At 39.7% G+C, this 18,632-nt stretch overlaps 1 protein-coding gene across 1 annotated transcript in view; it reads left to right on the top strand.

Moving 5' to 3' along the window:
• The window catches only part of LOC113171932 (cadherin-2-like), a 63,204-nt gene that overhangs the window by 43,323 nt on the left and 1,249 nt on the right, over positions 1-18,632 (top strand). The window lies entirely within an intron of this gene.

Raw genomic sequence — 18,632 nt, 5'->3', positions numbered from 1 at the left:
TAGGTTTTGAGGACCTCTTCATAAGCTATAATTGAGGCACCCAGTTTTGGAAAGAAAAATAGTGCCAACATGTATAAAACTACACAAACCAAGTACTAGGGGAATGGTCACTGCAATCAAGCTAGGAAATGAGCCAGCTGCTTGCTAAATGTTTTTATGCTCTGATGCAATTCCTCTTTAGTTTTCTTAATTGCTAGAGACACTGAACAGGGTACATACGGCATGTTTCTTTTCCCATGCAAATCCCATACTATTTTAGGCCTAGCTAGAAATGCATTGATGCTTTGCACGTTTGAAGGCAGTGCATGTTAAAATGCCTTCAAGGGCTTAGTCTGGCAAAGGGAGTATCATCATTCCCACATCTCAAGGTTCCGCTGCAAACAGTTTACTTTCTCTGAAGAACATGCTAGGTGCATCTGTGTCGCTGAAAAATGAATGTTCTGGAAATATCTTGATTCAGATGAGTAGTGGACATAGCCTATGTAATATCACTACTTATTTTCTACCAGTGCTCATATTTCACATACTGTACTTGGTTTATTGACTTTATTTCTTGACACAATTAATTGAAGTTTATATTATTTAAATGTATATATATATATATATATATATATATATATATATATATATAGATCGTGGTCAGGTCTAGGTCTTGGACTTTGAGTCAGGTCTGACTCTCCCCTCACCACAGATCTTGGCAAAAATGAATCCAGCTCTTTATGCAATAATTCGACTATTACAGAAAATGTATGAGGGAGAGTATTTTACAGTTGGGCACAAAGTCGGTACATTGGTAGCGAATGCTGAGAAGTCCGCCTTTTTTAGCATGTTCTTCCTATTTGGATGGGATTAGAATTTTGTATCACAGCCATCTGAAATTAGGAACCAGAGTGTGGCCCCAAAGGGGCTTACGGATCCTATTAAACAGTGATGCTGGGGGGATTTCTCACACACACATTTAGTTAGAGCCTCTGCTTCAATTGCATTGTCTCATTGCCAATGCAGGCCACTGTACTAAACCTGGCCACATTCATTGTGAATAAGGCATTTTGTCAAAGTTGCTGTGCTATTTGTCAGGTTTGGTGGGAGAGTTGCCATGGGTATTTGCCTGAGTCTGCATTTGTCCACAGCTACTGATGAACACCTTGCTGATATTTCTCAACTGTCGGTGACCTCACTTCCCAGTATGAATGATGGTATAATAGGATGAGCTCACATGAGAGGTTTGAGCCTTGTCACATTTACAGTACATTAGAAGGACTTTTAGCCTGCTCACTAGCAGCCAGTGTATTTGGCACAGGTATAAAGGCTGAAATGGTGGAACATTTTCTGTGCCTCTGTGCAGTCCACATTCATTGTTCCAAATTAAATGTATCTCTCTTTCTGCCTTTTCCAATCCCTCTCTATTTGTGTCTGTCTGAGTTATCACGTATGGAGCAGACAATGGCGAGGCACTCTGGTACTACAGAGAGGTTAGCCGGGGTTTTTGTATTGCTTGAAAGTGAGGGGGCATCTAAGCTGTGAATAGGATCATTGAGTCGGAGGTAATTTTGGGCCCAGTGCAGGGCATAGTTGGACAAGCTTTCTGCTGACAGGAATGTTTCTCCCTCTCTTTCTCTCCCCCACCTCTTTTTTTAAACCCCTACCCCCTGTCCCCCTCTGCGGCATCGGCATTTCTGTCCAAACCAAAGGCCCTTTATCATTCTTCCCATGACGACATGTCTGATAGGGTTGTGGCACTAAAGTTTCTTTTTTAGACTTGTACCTTGGGAAACTAGTGCATCTAGATTAAATAAGTTTGCAGCAGCCAGGTTTTCTGTGGGTACAACACTACACATTTTCTGTGGTTTTATAAGCCACCAGAGTCTGTGTGATAAATGAATAGACACATGCTGGACATTCCCATTCATTATCATGGAAATAGCTATGTCTGCTGGGAGTTTGTATGCCGATTGCCATGGGGGTTGACTGGTGAAGTGCCTCTCAGAGTGTCCTGATGGCCAAATTTCAGACAAGTTAAAGAGCTTGAGCTCAGCTCACAGAGACTTGGGCCAAAATAACTCACTAGGGGAACATTGCTGTCAAGTGCACGACCACACACACACATACACACACACACGCACACACAAAGTATTGTCAAAAGTGCCATTAGGACACAAAATGGAAACACATGGGCTTGCAGCATTGAGGGGCTGAAGGCAATATGCACAAGGCCAAAATGTGCCGGACTGACTGAAATGCATTTCTAAAGCCGAATTGAAATATAGCAATATACAAGTTATAACTTTAAAAACTTTTTAACTATTTGTACCAGGATCTGTTGTCTATTGCCGACTTTTTAAAGGTTCAAGGTCATTTTTTTTGAGTGGAATTCTCATTAAAAAAATCAAGAAAAAAATCCAGAGTCAAATGTGTAGTTTTGTGTTTTCTTGGACATCCAAATATTTTAGTTTTTTTGTTTAGAAGATTAAGTATTATCAGTCATAAAAATTATTTTTACCATGTTTTTAAACTTTGTTAATATTCCTAATCTAAGAGATTGGTTGAGACAATAATGTGAAGCTTCTTAAATCCATGGACCTTTCTTCCTCTGGATTGGGGTTATTTTGGCAGTCTCTCGCTCCTCCCATCTACTCTCTTCTAGGATCTGCTGTCTCGGGTGCTTGGTGATTGCCTGAATGCTTTGAGCTTATAGACGACTGGCTTTAAGGAAAACCTTCAGGAGAGAGGGTCTCTATGTCAGCTTTGCAGAGTTCAAGAAAAAAAAACTAATTGGTCAGGGTAATTGAACAAAAAGCATTCTGGAAGGTGGTCAATATCAAGTGTATTTCACTCTAGATGAAAATCTTGTCATCTTCTATCTTTATTATTGTAAGTGCTGACTCTCCTTAATGCGTTGACCTGTGTGCTGTAAAGCAATATTTATGAATGGTAACAAAGGAGTAGTTGCAGCGCTGCATTCGTATTTTGTAAGGTTTTAAATCTTTTACAGGCTATGATAAAAAAGCAGCACCTGGTCCTTGCAGAAGATTGTTCTCCTGTTTTGATGAAGTAGAGCAAGTTGCATTTCATTCATCACAATGAATATATTGTGATTACACTGCATGTCACTTGTCACATTTTTCCTTTGGCAACCTGCTATTTTGGATTCATTCTGTCTCTATTGCTTTCACTTGCATTGTACCTCATTTTAAACTTACATTAAAAACATGATTGTTTATAGGACACTTTTTAATGGTCATTCTTTTTTTTAATAAAAGTTTTTTAAAGCGAGATTTGCCCTCCCTTTCCGTTAGTATAAGTTGCTTTTCAGCTATTCTGCCTTTAGGTTTTCTCTATCTGATGAGAAGAGTCTGCACATTTTTGTCAATGCTGGGACCAAGGACATGTACCAAAAAACATCTGCCTTGTTTTAATGTTTGGCTGACATACCAAATTAAGTCTGGTGGTAAATGTATAACTTCTTTATACCCCCAAGCTATCACTGCATCCTCTCCACTGCCCAGAGGAACTCAGTTGCTCCGATTGCAGATGTGCTCTGAAGACATCAGTGGGTCCCTTAGTAGCAGCACAAAGGAAGATTAGGCACCCTCCTTCAGGCTTTTGTTGAGTAATTCCACATCTGCTTTATAATTCAAAGCGGCACTGGCAGAGTCTTCACACAAATATATATGGTAACGTTGTGATCTTTGTGGCCAGGAGGACTTTTTTATCTTCCTTTTTTATGTCGTTTTGGTGCCATAAACATGAGGGGGCCTTCCAGGGAACGTATCACACAAAAAGATGACACAATGAAATCTCTTAGGTGTGTTAAGGTGTGTGTTTGTTTGACATGTGGGATCTACAGAGGCTGTACTGTCACTCACTGTAACATGAACTGGTGTTGTACCACTGCCACTAAGCACCTGTGGGAATCGAGCCCCCATGAGCCACCTGTCTGCAGCGTCTGCATGCATGCGTGAGTTTCTGTGTTTTCTGTGTGAACTTGCTGATGAAAATAAACATCACATGAACTTGCTTCTATCTCTCGAGAAGCTGAGGATCATCAGTCTCCGCAGAAAGCATCCCTGTATGTCATGTGGACAAAGCTAGCATGCGATAGCCTTTGTTGGAAATAAAATAGCTTATCTAGCAGAATTAAACATATTTATATATCGTGTGTATATTTTCTCAAATCCAAAAGAAAAAAGCAAGTTATTTAGACATGGGGTTTTAAATGTAGTGTTTCGGGTTTATGGATTCTTATTTAATGCCCCTTAAGGGGCACACTTCCTTTTTTATGTGGTTTCTCTCCCTGCAACTCTCTCCTCCCCTGCACCTGTTTTGAGCAATACCTTTGGGGCGCAGCTTGAAGATATAATGCATGAGTGAGAAGGAGAATCAGAAAACCTTGTGGACCTTCTGTCTGTCTGGCTGACTGTCTATCCTCCATCTCCTTTGTCTCTCTCTATATCACTATTTTCCCCCCAGGTCATCTCTTACTGTTGGGTTATTTTGAACTTAAATCCATCTGTCTCTGTCTCTTGCAGTGAGTTTCTGGACTGTGGCCGAGGTGGTTCTGGTCGCTTCGAATGCAGTAACCCATCTGACTTCCGGATAGAAGCCAATGGGTAGTGTATGCTGCCAGGAGTCTTCAGCGCTCTACAATCTCAGTGTCACCATGCTGATAAGGCCAGCGACACCGCACGCAGCAGCAATGGGTGACCCAAGTCGGCGACTTCTTCCACAGACTCCAGCCAGCATGTATTTATACCCACCAACTCGACATCTATAACACTTCTGGTGTATTTGTTGATTCCTTACTGCTGCTAGAAAAGTGGAAGATCCAATTTTGCCCTTGCATCAAGTACTTGCATTGTTAGCCATACTTTGCATTCACAGATGACTAGTTCCCTAATGTAGCAGGTGTTCCGAGAGACTGGATAATGGCTTGCTAATTGAAACTTAATGTGTCAATTTACTAGGAGCACAACATATACTCAACACGGTCAGTGGGTAGCAAGAGCAGATGCAAAATGGCTTCTCATAAAGTTGATCTCAGTGAGCATGCCTTGTTATAGGGAGGTCATTGCATTATCGTCCAAAAGGGGACACACCTCTTTCAGCGCTCTATAAGATGGGAAGCATCTGTCTGAGCTATAGAGTATGACTTTAACTGCTTGCTGGATTGTTGTTCCATCATCTGCAATTAGTTAAATGACCACGTTCTCATGCTATGTAGTTAACCAAGATCAGAGTGCCGGCATTGGCCTATCTGCTTGTCTTGCACCACCGAAAAGAGATGGGATGTCTGGTATTGGGGATGGTTCAACTTCAGATTATGTATCCTGCTTAATTTGATTAACTGTAAATTCAAACTTCCAGTGAGTCTTACACAGAGAAACACGAACAGATGCAATGTTCTCACTACTATGGGTGTCTTGCCAACATATTCTGTAGGGTTATAAGTGAGCCTTTATTTGCATATGTTAATAATCATTGCTGTAGATCTCATTAGCCTTCCGGCATTTTAATGAACATCCCGTAATCAGGTTTGTTTTACAAAGACCAGTGTTCTTCTCTGTTACAGCCGTTTAATAAATTAAACAAGTGGCCATTCTAAACGTTGCACAGCACATGATCTCTGGAAAGGTAGTCATTATATTTTAGGTGGGTGGAGATTAAAATTATACTGACAGTCAAGTCTACTTTGGGTACACCATCATTATCAGCTGTAATCGTTTACTATAGAGACTCCTACAGGTATGTGATTTTATGATTGCCATTAGTCACTGTTGCCGCATGGCCCAACCAAATATACCTACATCTGCAGGTTTTTAGATTTAATGGAAAAGTCACCATTAAAACATTGCTGATTAAACTGAAGCACTTGGCTGAGCGTTTTATCTTTTAGTTTTTGAATTGTGCTTTTGACTTATGTGGTCAAATAAGTACAGTGTGAGCCTTTCGACATGTCAAGATGCATTTTATGAGGTGTTTTTCACTGTTTTTAATTAATCCAGCATTTTCAAATACATGGGACTTTTGCTTGTTTTAAGCCCAGTATGACTCTGTTGTACTTAATTTGAGCCATATGTTGAAAAGGCTTGAAAGGGTTCCATGGCATCAACAGACACAGCTGGCCAGCAGTCTGTGATCTCATAGCATGCCATGTCTGCCATATTTCGCTGTACTCGTCAGCTTTGCCAGAGCCCTACCTCTTCTGAATAATTATTTGCGCTCAGATTCCAAATAACATGTCGATGATTAACCTTTAAAAGTGGCAGACATTGTGGTGAGTTTTTAGGGCTCCGCAAGTCGAGTGCTGACGTCATAGGGCTGGTAGGCCTGTAAAAATATCTGAATGTTATTTATGGGTGCTGTGTGCGCTTGTTTGAGAGGGACATCTCTTCAACACTTACATGTAGTGTTAGCATGAAAATTACAGTCTGCATTGGCAGTGAAGCAGCCGTGGCGAGTGAGTTACAGCCTAACTGGGCTCAGCACTGATCATTAACAGTCCTAACACACTCGGATATTAAAGTTTGTTTTACTGCTCCCATCAACAACCACGCAGGTGTATAGACATGTGTTATTGAATTCATATAATGTGAGTTATTAGGCTGTACATTTTGAGCGTCCGTGTGTATTGCTAGATCTCTCCTGTGTGGTCCTAGAGGAAATAGAGTAGTGCAGGAGATAATATTGCTTAATAAGCGGCTGTGTCATATCCCGAGCACAGAAGTTATGACCAAAAAAAAAAAAAAAAGGTTATTATTATTATTATTATCACCTCTCGACCGCTTGTTTGATCCCCTACACCCATATGACCATGCTCACACCTGGTGCAGATAGACTTTGTTCAAAGCAATAATAATAAGCTTACTTTTAGCACAAGGTTTTATCAGCCAATGAAATAAATGAGATTAAGCCAGCAAAAAAAACATAATTCCTGTGCACACTTCAGTGAATCAGAGGCATGTGAATAAGTGGAGAGAACAGCTTTAGATGAGAAGCAGTGAAAGTAATAAAACCCTGCCACAGACCAACTGATGCAGACTCCATAATTCCTGTTGAAGTTTGTGCACTTAAAAAAAAAAAAAGGGATCAATTCTGGTCTCGGAAATTGCTATTCTTACACCTACAGGCCGAGCAGAAGAGTTTTAAAGAAAATAGGACCCCACCTGAAACAATTGAATCCTCTATTTCCAGCAAAGAAGTGGTGATTTATCCTGTCTGTGTCATGTCTCTGGCCAGCTGTTGCCAGCTTTGCCCGTTTGCTTCTCTGCGGTAATGAAACGGCAATTAATGTTAATGAAAACCAAAAGGCCATTTTCTTAGTCTCTCGTTATGTGTATGCTAAGAAAGAACGCTAAGAAAGAAAGCAAGAGAAACACGGAGGCACATCAGGAATTGGGTGGTGGATTAGGGTGCAACACTGTAGTTTGATGTCTAATCACTCCTTATGCGTAAGCTGTTCTAAGTGGGATAGAAAGGCTTTTGAGTAATCTCTAATGGCAGTGGGATGTCTTCCTGGTGAATCTTGACTCTGTTGGTATAACATGCTGTGTATGTGCATTTTTGTGTTTGCCTGAGAGGTTCCACTGAAGCAGAATGATAGGACAGCTCAGACCCAACATAGCACCTCACCTCTCTCTACCTCATCTGTCTCGTTTTCTCTCTGGGTCGGTTAGGGTGAGTCAGACGGAGGCACCGTGATCATATGGGTCGTTTAAGTTTAAAAACCCACTTCATGCCCACTGTTACTGTCAGGCTGGGCCAGGAAGCATTGAGTACTTGAGTACAACAATGACCCTACTTAATAACTGACCAGATAGCTTTTGTAATGCTCAAAACAGCAGATGGAATCAGCAGGACACCGGTACGCCATTCACAAAAAATCTGAGAGTCACAATAAAAACCCTAGTGATCATTTCCTTGTGACACCTGCAGAGACCACATGACAGTACCAGAAGCTGTCTACAGTGATCCACGTTTGTACCGCCTGCTTTTTTGTGCCACTATTTGTTGGTGTTACTGTGACCCTGACGAACATTGCTATCACTGCGAGGCGACAGACTATTCCCACGAGTCCTCACGTTAAAACCCAAGGTCTGGAAACATTTCCGCAGGCGGCCTTTCCAAGCGGAGACAGATTTGTACATGGCCATGCTTGTGGTCTGGTGTTATAGCTGCAGACAAACTGAGGACAGATGTGTTTGTAGTTATTTTCACCCCCACTCCCCCATGATCCTCTATTTCCCCCTCCTTGCAGTTCCCCTAATCTGGGACTCATTGTGTCTGTAATAAAGCACAGCTGGACAGATCCCTCTCTGAACCCACTCAGTTCAGCTGATTACATGGGACTAAAAGGGCTTCTCCTCTCTCAGAGTCCAGTCCAGCTATGCTCTTCACATGGTAATGCTCTGCTGTTCTCTTCACACAGATAATGCATGTGACAGGAGACATTTCCTTGTGCTGGACTGATGCCAAAACTAATTGTTCACACCTGATGCTGCATTTGCTCTGTGCAAATGTTACAGCAACAGCATTTCATTTTACAGATTTGTAACACAGATCTTGTTCATATAACAGATCATTGTGTTCATTCTTTGGCTTTCTATATGAACAAGCGAAATCCATATTGCAGCACCGCACTTTGCAAACGTGTTTATGCATTTTTCAACCTTCAGGCCGTTTTTTAAATAGAAAACCTTTTGCGTTGCGTGTACTTGGAATGCTGATCACTGTGCATTATGTGAAGCCAAGACTCCAGTGCAATATGTCAATTAAATTGTGTTAAATTGCCTCTGCTAAGGAATAAAAAAAGAAGTCATGCATTTGAAAGTGAGCAGCACTAATAGAACGATGTGTGTCTCTTACAAATTGATGCTGCTGCTAAACTTTTGCATCGAAGTAAAAAAATAACACAGTAACAGGGATCAGTAATAGTTCTGAGTTGAGTGCATGATGCCTGTATCACACAACACACCAAACACTCCATCCATCATTACATGGATTTCTTTGTCTGCTGAAATTTTGTGCTGGCAGTCTGAAATTATGGTTTGTTCATCCTTGAGATACAGAAATGAATTACTTACAGCACAGATAAATGTTGTACTATCATCCAGCCATAGAATAACCCAACTTCCTCTTTATGTTCTATTCCACTCTGTCTCTTTTGTGTTCAAACGATGCGGTGTGGGGAAGGGTCAAGCAGGTCAAAGTAGGTTAGCGAGGTGCATTCGGCATCCGAGTCGTAACTTGATATGTCATAGATCCAACTCAGTACAAAAGGATAAGCTTGTCAGACATGCTAAGACAGCGTTTGTAGATTCGTACAAATGCATGCTTTCCTCTGTGTTTGCTTTCTTCAATTGGAGCAGCACATAACAAGCTGTCATGCATTTGAAAAGCTGTGAATGAGTTGGATATGAACGCTTTTGAGTGGAACATTGGGCTTGTCTTTAATCTTCCTTCTGTGTATTTTTTGTCGTCTTCTTTAAGCACAGGCTAATTGTGTTTCAAGCGAAATTTGACACGTATTGATTCCAACGTGTAATGGCAACTGCGCACACCCTGCGTATTGGCAGCTGCCCTAATCCCTCTCTTTGAAGAAGCTTTATTTTCTTTGCTGTCATTGCTTTTTTTTTTTTTTTTTTTTACATTTTCTCTTCTCCCCATCTTTTTTAGAGGGGCAGGTTTCTCGACACAGTCATTCTGCAGTTTTGGGGTTTTCCATATGTTTGCTTTTCTCTTAATATGAAAGAGAGAGAATGTTAAGTCTCTCGTGATGCGTGGCAGAGGGCAAGTGAATAAATTGAGGATAATGGTTGGTAGCTGGCACTGTAATGGTCTGTTCACCACGATGACTCATTTGCTTTGTTTAGCTTGAAAAAGAAGCATTTAAATGTCCTTATAGCCTCTCCGGTTCAAAAGTGTTTTTACCTTGTTATGCTTTTCTTCCTTTCTTTGTTTTTTTTTTTTTTTTGTGTTCGACATTGAAGATATATGTCTTATTCTGCCCTTCTAAGAATATTTGATCAAATTACCCATGAATGTACATTTGCACAATTTACAGCAGTATGCAGAAGCAGTGAGTCAGAATATACAATATGTGTTTTTGTTTATGTGAAAATGACTCAGTAAATCATTTTTCTTTACTTCAAGAGAGCTGCAGAAGCAGCCCCTATCTTACATTATGATAGTCTTCTCCGGGGGCTGTCAACCTCATCTTCCTTTGTCTGCTTCTTTGTTTCCCAGCCAAGGAGGATTCACATGCTTTCTCCTTGTTTCTCCCTGTGCCCCAACTTCTCCAAAAGGAAAAGGCAGAAAAGCAGGAATTCCATTAGCTTTGTTCTGAAAAACTTGTGACTGTGCTACACATGACATAATGGCTCTAGAACTAGTCCCATATCCCCATGCATTCATCTATGGCTTTTATTTTACATCTCATACTGTAGGTGAGTGCAACACTTCATTCCGTGTCTTTTCTTCTTCAGACACTCTGTGTTGTGTAAAATCCCTCACTTTGTGAATCTGCTTGAAATTGCTGTGCTGTTCTGTTTGGAGCATGCAGAAGGACAAAGGGAAAAAACGCATGTGTGAGTGTGCACGCATCCACGTGTGCATGTTAAGAAGAAAGTAAAACGTGTGAACAGAAACATTGTGTTTGTGTGTGTGTGTGGCCGGGTTTGTAATTGGATGCAGCAGACTGTATCGGTCTTTACCTGAGCTAGTCATTTGCATGGGTTTGATTGACAACAGAGCTATGCAAAGCAGGCGCAGGTATTATTCCTTATGAAGGCTGAGCAGATGCACAAACCATCCGTTTTTCATTAGCTATCAGTTTCTTGTTAATTAGTAGTGAGTCATTATTGCTAAGAAAATGGCTTGAATTTATATTAGCATGAACACACATAAACTCTATCCAGCCATGGTTTGTCTATTGTAAGTTAAATTGCACTTAAGGTCACCTCAGGTTAACAAAAAAAAAGTTGGTATCAATTGAGAATAGACTAAAGATGTCTATCAAAAACTGAAACAAGATAAATATATATATAACCTATAAATTAAGATATGAAATTGGCTTCTAATTTGGAATTGTACATTTTTCTACTAATGCTTTTCTAATACAAATGTTTTTTTTTTGTCTGCAACACCTACTGCAATCACTTCCTTTGACTTCCACTCACTCGTAAACCTGTGAATAGAACTCACCAAACAGATAACGGAAAGTAGTGCATGTAAATTGGATAGTAATTCGTATTATTCTGTTACATTGCCTCGAATATTGTGTGATGTCTTTGCCATTGTGTTTGTTCTCACTCGCGTGGCTGATTCACAACCATGTAATGAAATGTAAATGTGGGATGACCATTTCGTTTGTTACTAGACAGAGAGCACTTGAACAACTGTATAATTAGTATTTGCTGCATTGCTATGTATGGAGCATCACACATGATAAGATAACACCACCCCTGTCATATGTTAATACTTAATCTTAAGAGTGGCTTACAATATCTGAATTTCAGCATTAAATAAACTCCCATGTCAAGTAATGACACAGGAGGTTAGATAATTTGTCAGAATTCAATCACCTCCTAATATACAGCTGTACCAATTTTATTACAATTGATAACGTACAAATAACTTCCTTTGTGGCCAGCCTTCTGGGAAATGGTTCTGTCTTCTTGTACATTAATTTGCACATCTTTTGTCCAGTGCAAATCAAAGATTTAATGAACTGCGTGTTTTTATTGTCTGTCAGTAAAGGTTCTGTCTGTCTTGTCTGTCGTCTTGGTGCAAATCCAATGTAGCTGTTTAGATTTCTTGATTCAGTTTTTATTATCTTTTATAAATGTAATGAAAATTATGCTTTTAAAAAAATCATATATAGGTATGTAGATTAAAGTTAATGTGATATATGCACATTAATCTATGCATCCAATATATTCAGAGTAAACCCTCAGCTAATACTTGTGAACATAAAAGTTGTTCATTTTCTCATTCACTAACAGTTTTGGGGGCGGGTTTCAAAAAAAAATACACAGCTTGTTTGTTACTCGTTCACTGCATGAACGGCACATATGTGAGTGGTTAGCGTGTCTCCACCCTCGACTAAAACATGCAGTGTTTGCACACAGATCATTAGTGATGACAGTTCAATTTTTTTTTCTCAATAACTAAGTATCTCTTTGCACACAGGCTGTAATTTAATGTTGATATATTCTCCATAAACATACACTTCTTACTCTAGTTTAAATGGGGGAATCACAGTACTGGTACTGAAGCCAAAAGAATTGGCAGCAGTGTTTAATGGATAACCACTAACTATGCAGGATTTTATCATGATTAGTTTTCCAGTCTGTGAAAGCCGAATGAGACAGAATGAGACATTGACGTCATTTTGTAAGTCACCTGTCGGTTTTTCACCAAAAGCTGTATATAATGATTGTCCCCTATGGAACAATGACCCGTGCCGTTCTGCACAGAGATATCTCTGTGCTTCTTGTCTCAGCAATAGTTCAGAGACAGGAACTGCTCTCCTAGTGTGATTAAACAGTCTTACAAGATGTAATGAACATGCCAGCAGAGGTTACCTCATCACTGGTCTCTGCCTCCTCCTTTGTCTCTTTGATTTTTATGATGGTATGTTGACAGAAATTATCAAGGGGAAGAACTAAATAGCTCTGAGTCCGTGCTTTTGAGATCAAAAGGACCTAATAATGCCACATTACAGGTTGCACTGAGGCAGTTTTAGTGCCCAGCCCTTGTGATCAGCCTCTTCAGAAAATATCAGCTCACCTCGGAACCAGAGATATGGGAGCTCATAATAATCAGCTGACATAGCCATTGGGTCCTTTACGTTTGTACTTTGTTGTTTTTCTTTTACTTGTGCTGAAAATTAACCCACATTATATTTAAGGGGAAAAAACTGCCACCACCTCTTTCATCTAAAGCAAGCAAATTGGTCACTGTATGTATACACAATATACGTTTGTGTTAGACAATATATAAAAACAATACTTACTCAATACTTACTTACGTTTCTGAGTGAATCTGGCTGAGCACAGTACTTGCTTCTTTTAAGTAGTGTCTTTGTTGTCATCACAGTACATGCATTATTAATAAAAGCTATCAATATTGAATATTTAATATTTATGGTTATTTCTCACTAAGCCAGCGCCTCAGATAAAGATTTAAACATTCTGTCAATTTAAAAAAAGCCTGACACACAGTAGCACCATGGCGCAGTAAAGATGGATGCACAGTGCAGTGGAGCGTTTCTTAGAATGTGTACTACTGCGGCATATGGTCACAAGAGAATGACCTCTATAATACAAAAACAATAAAAAGTGATGCATGTGGACACCTTAAATGGCTTATTATCCACAATCTGATTTATAAAAGGCATCTCACTGTCTCAGCCTGCCTCTGTTCTCCAACCTCACTCAAATTGCTTTATTTAGCCCTGTCTGCTTTTTTTTTTTCAATCTCTATATCCCTCCATTAATCATTCAAACCTTCATAGACTAAACAACGTGACCAACAGCACTTCTAAGGTCAGTTAGGGAGCAGAGAGCAATTAAAACCCAGCGACCTTTATGGGAGCATGCAGTAAGGTCAAACAATTGTTGTTTTGGGCATGACATTCAACATCTCATTTCATATAACATCTGAGAGGTTCAGCCTGTTGGGTGTTGTAGACCATACTTTTCCAGATTTAGAGACTGGAAGTGATGTTGGTGTTAGGTATTTGACCACATACTGAATACCTAATATTTATTCCCATTGCAAAAATTATAAGTTGATTTCTTCAAACAGTAACAGTAAGGATATTTAGACATACCAATTGAGACTTCGAGCGTTTGTGATTTTTGCTTTTTGTTTTAGTGGTATCTAAATGCTTCTGCACACATTTACAGGGGTCATTGTGCTTTGCTGAAAGACATCATAAAGGGGAAGGGTGTTTTAACATCCTGGTAATGTGGTCAATTTAATATCCCACCAAAGCCTCTGTATCATGCTGTTCGTCTCAATAATTCACAGAACAAAATCCCAATAGCTGCGCGCTGATAACTGCAGAAGGATGTAGCTTAGCCTTATCAGCTCTTGGCTCCAGTGACACAGTAATCCACACAATGCTTGGCTGTCATTGTACTGGGAAACACAGAATCATTTCATTTATCCAACAAAGGCCCAAGAATAATTGTGATGTCCCCCAGTACTCCCCCTTCACTCCTAAACCATTGAGATAGCTAATTTTCAAAGGCCAACTATTACTTATTCACAAGAAAAGAAATGTCATCAAGAGTGTTTTCTGTGCAGAGAAACTTGTTTTGCCACTGCAATAAGAGGCTCTTACTGAATGTCATATACGAAAAATCATTGTGACTGGTTGGGTGAAACAAGATTTCTGTTCCTCACAGTATCTATGAAGCATGAAGCTGATTTTATAGAGGTATAGAACATTCACTGGAGATGGTAATGGTAGTTAAGGTCTTAAGGCTAATCACTGCACTGTTATAATCAAGTATGCTTCTCTTGTAACGATCCTTTGAATACAGTAGTTCCCAGGTGGTGTTGTAGTACCCTGAGAGATTAAATGAATGCATGCAAATGAGGCATAAATGTGTGTAAGTGTAAATAAAAAGAAAGACCATGCCATTGATTCAAAATAGTTCCCCTTGATCTTGACTAAGAATGGGAACATACACTCAGACATTCAATTTGCTTATGTTTTTCTGTGTCTGTCAGCGTGGGTGTGTGTGAAAAGAGATGGAAGAATCAATAGGTTTTTGAGGACCTCTTCATAAAGCTATAATTGAGGCACCAGTTTTAGGAAAGAAAAATAGTGCCAACAATATGTATAAACTACACAAACCAAGTACTAGGGGAATGGTCACTGCAATCAAGCTAGGAAAATGAGCCAGCTGCTTGCTAAATGTGTTTATGCTCTGATGCAATTCCTCTTTAGTTTTCTTAATTGCTAGAGACACTGAACAGGGTACAAATACTGCATGTTTCTTTTCCCATGCAAATCCCATACATATTTTAGGCCTAGCTAGAAATGCATTGAATGCTTTGCACGTTTGAAGTGCAGTGCATTAGTAAAATGCCTTCAAGGGCTTAGTCTGGCAAAAGGGAGTATCATCATTCCCACATCTAAGGTTCAGCTGCAAACAGTTTACTTTCTCTGAAGAACATGCTAGGTGCATCTGTGTCGCTGAAAAAATGAATGTTCTGGAAATATCTTGATTCAGATGAGCAGTGGAACATAGCCTATGTAAATATCACTACTTATTTTCTACCAGTGCTCATTATTTTCACATACTGTATCTTGGTTTATTGACTTTATTTCTTGACACAATTAATTGAAGTTTATATTATTTAAATGTATATATATATATATATATATATATATATATATATATATAGATCGTGGTCAGGTCTAGGTCTGACTTTGAGTCAGGTCTGACTCTCCCATCATCACACAAGATCTTGGCGAAAAATGAATCCAGCTCTTTATGCAATAATTCGACTATTACAGAAAATGCTATGAGGGAGAGTATTTTTACAGTTGGGCACAAAGTCGGTACATTGTTAGAGAATGCTGAGAAGTCCGACCTTTATTTAGCATGTTCTTCCTAATTTTGGATGGGATTAGAATTTTGTATCACAGCCATCTGAAATTAGGAACCAGAGTGTGAGCCCCAAAGGGGCTTAACAGGATCCTATAAACAGTGATGCTGGCGGGGATTTCTCACACACACATTTAGTTAGAGCCTCTGCTTCAAATTGCATTGTCTCATTGCCAATGCAGGCCACTGTACTAAACCTGGCCACATTCATTTGTGAATAAGGCATTTTGTCAAAGTTGCTGTGCTATTTGTCAGGGTTTGGTGGGAGAGTTGCCACTGGGGTATTTGCCTGAGTCTGCATTTGTCCACAGCTACTGATGAAACACCTATGCTGAGTATTTCTCAACTGTCGGTGACCTCACTTCCCAGATATGAATGATGGTATAATAGGATGAGCTCACATGAGAGGTTTGAGCCTTGTCACATTTACAGTACATTAGAAGGACTTTTAGCCTGCTCACTAGCAGCCAGTGTATTTGGCAGACAGGTATAAAGGCTGAAATGGTGGAACATTTTCTGTGCCTCTGTGCAGTCCACATTCATTGTTCCAAATTAAATGTATCTCTCTTTCTGCCTTTTCCAATCCCTCTCTATTTGTGTCTGTCTGAGTTATCACGTGATGGAGCAGACAATGGCGAGGCACTCTGGTACTACAGAGAGGTTAGCCGGGGTTTTTGTATTGCTTGAAAGTGAGGGGGGCATCTAAGCTGTGAATAGGATCATTGAGTCGGAGGTAATTTTGGGCCCCAGTGCAGGGCATTAGTTGGACAAGCCTTTCTGCTGACAGGAATGTTTCTCCCTCTCTCTTTCTCTCCCCCACCTCTTTTTTTAAACCCCTACCCCCTGTCCCCCTCTGCTGCATCGGCATTTCTGTCCAAACCAAAGGCCTTTATCATTCTTCCCATGACGACATGTCTGATAGGGTGTGGCACTCAAAGTTTCTTTTTTAGACTTGTACCTTGGGAAACTAGTGCATCTAGATATACATAAGTTGCAGCAGCCAGGTTTTCTGTGGAGTACACACTACACATTTCTGTGGTTTTATAAGCCACCAGAGTCTGTGTGATAAATGAATAGACACATGCTGGACATTCCCATTCATTATCATTGGAAATAGCTATGTCTGCTGGGAGTTTGTATGCCGATTGCCATGGGGGTTGACTGGTGAAGTGCCTCTCAGAGGTGTCCTGATGGCCAAATTTCAGACAATGTTAAAGAGCTTGAGCTCAGCTCAACAAGAGACTTGGGCCAAAATAACTCACTAGGGGAACATTGCTGTCAAGTGCACGACCACACACACACATACACACACACGCACACACACAAATGTATTGTCAAAAGTGCCATTAGGACACAAAATGGAAACACATGGGCTGCAGCATTGAGGGGCTGAAAGGCAATATGCACAAGGCCAAAATGTGCCGGACTGAAATGCATTTACTTAAAGCCGAATTGAAATATAGCAAAATATACAAGTTATAACTTTAAAACTTTTTAAACTATTTGTACCAGGATCTGTTGTCTATTGCCGACTTTTTAAAGGTTCAAGGTCATTTTTTTTGAGTGGAATTCTCATTAAAAAAATCAAGAAAATAAATACCAGAGTCAAATGTGTAGTTATTGTTAGTTTTCTTGGACAATCCAAATATTTTAGTTTTTTTGTTTAGAAGATTAAAGTATTATTCAGTCATAAAAATTATTTTTACCATGTTTTTAAACTTTGTTTAATATTCCTAATCTAAGAGATTGGTTGAGACAATAATGTGAAGCTTCTTAAATCCATGGACCTTTCTTCCTCTGGATTGGGAGTTATTTTGGCAGTCTCTCGCTCTCCAATCTACCTCTGTCTTAGGATCTGCTGTCTCGGGGTGCTTGGTGATTGCCTGAATGCTTTGAGCTTATAGACGACTGGCTTTAAGGTAAAACCTTCAGAGAGAGAGGGTCATCTATGTCAGCTTTGCAGAGTTCAAAGAAAAAAAACTAATTGGTCAGGGGTAATTGAACAAAAGCATTCTGGAAGGTGGTCAATATCAAGTGTATTTCACTATAGATGAAAGATCTTGTCATCTTCTATCTTTATTATTGTAAGTGCTGACTCTCCTTTAATGCGTTGACCTGTGTGCTGTAAAGCAATATTTATGAATGGTAACAAAGGAGTAGTTTGCAGCGCTGCATTCGTATTTTGTAAGTGTTTAAATCTTTTAACAGGCTATGATAAAAAAGCAGCACCTGGTCCTTGCAGAAGATTTGTTCTCCTCGTTTTGATGAAGTAGAGCAAGATTGCATTTCAATTCATCACAATGAATATATTGTGATTACACTGCATGTCACTTGTCACATTTTCCTTCGGCAACCTGCTATTTTGGATTCATTCTGTCTCTATTGCTTTCACTTGCATTGTACCTCATTTTAAACTTACATTAAAAACATGATTGTTTTATAGGACACTTTTTTAATGTTACATTCTTTTTTTTTAATAAAAGTTTTTTAAAGCGAGATTTGCCCTCCCTTTCCTGTTAGTATAAGTTGCTTTTCAGCTATTCTGCCTTTAGGTTTTTCTCTATCTGATGAAGAAGTCTGCACATTTTTGTCAATGCTGGGACCAAGGACATGTACCAGAAAACATCTGCCTTGTTTTAAATGTTTGGCTGACAATACCAAATTAAGTCTGGTGGTTAAATGTATAACTTCCTTTATACCCCAAGCTCATCTACTGCATCCTCTTCCACTGCCCAGAGGAACTCAGTGTGCTCCGATTGCAGATGATGCTCTGAAGACATCAGTGGGTCCCTTAGGTAGCAGCACAAAGGAAGATTAGGCACCCTCCTTCAAGGCTTTTGTTGAGTAATTCCACATCTGCTTTAATAATTCAAAGCGGCACTGGCAGAGTCTTCACACAAATGATATATGGTAACGTTGTGATCTTTGTGGCCAGGAGGACTTTTTTATCTTCCTTTTTTATGTCGTTTTGGTGCCATAAACATGAGGGGGCCTTCCAGGGAAACGTAT

This window comes from Anabas testudineus, chromosome 17, assembly GCF_900324465.2.
Source record: "Anabas testudineus chromosome 17, fAnaTes1.2, whole genome shotgun sequence".
NCBI lineage: Eukaryota > Metazoa > Chordata > Actinopteri > Anabantiformes > Anabantidae > Anabas > Anabas testudineus.
The sequence above is the reverse complement of the archived record's forward strand: the minus strand, read 5'-3'. Positions and strand labels throughout refer to the sequence as shown.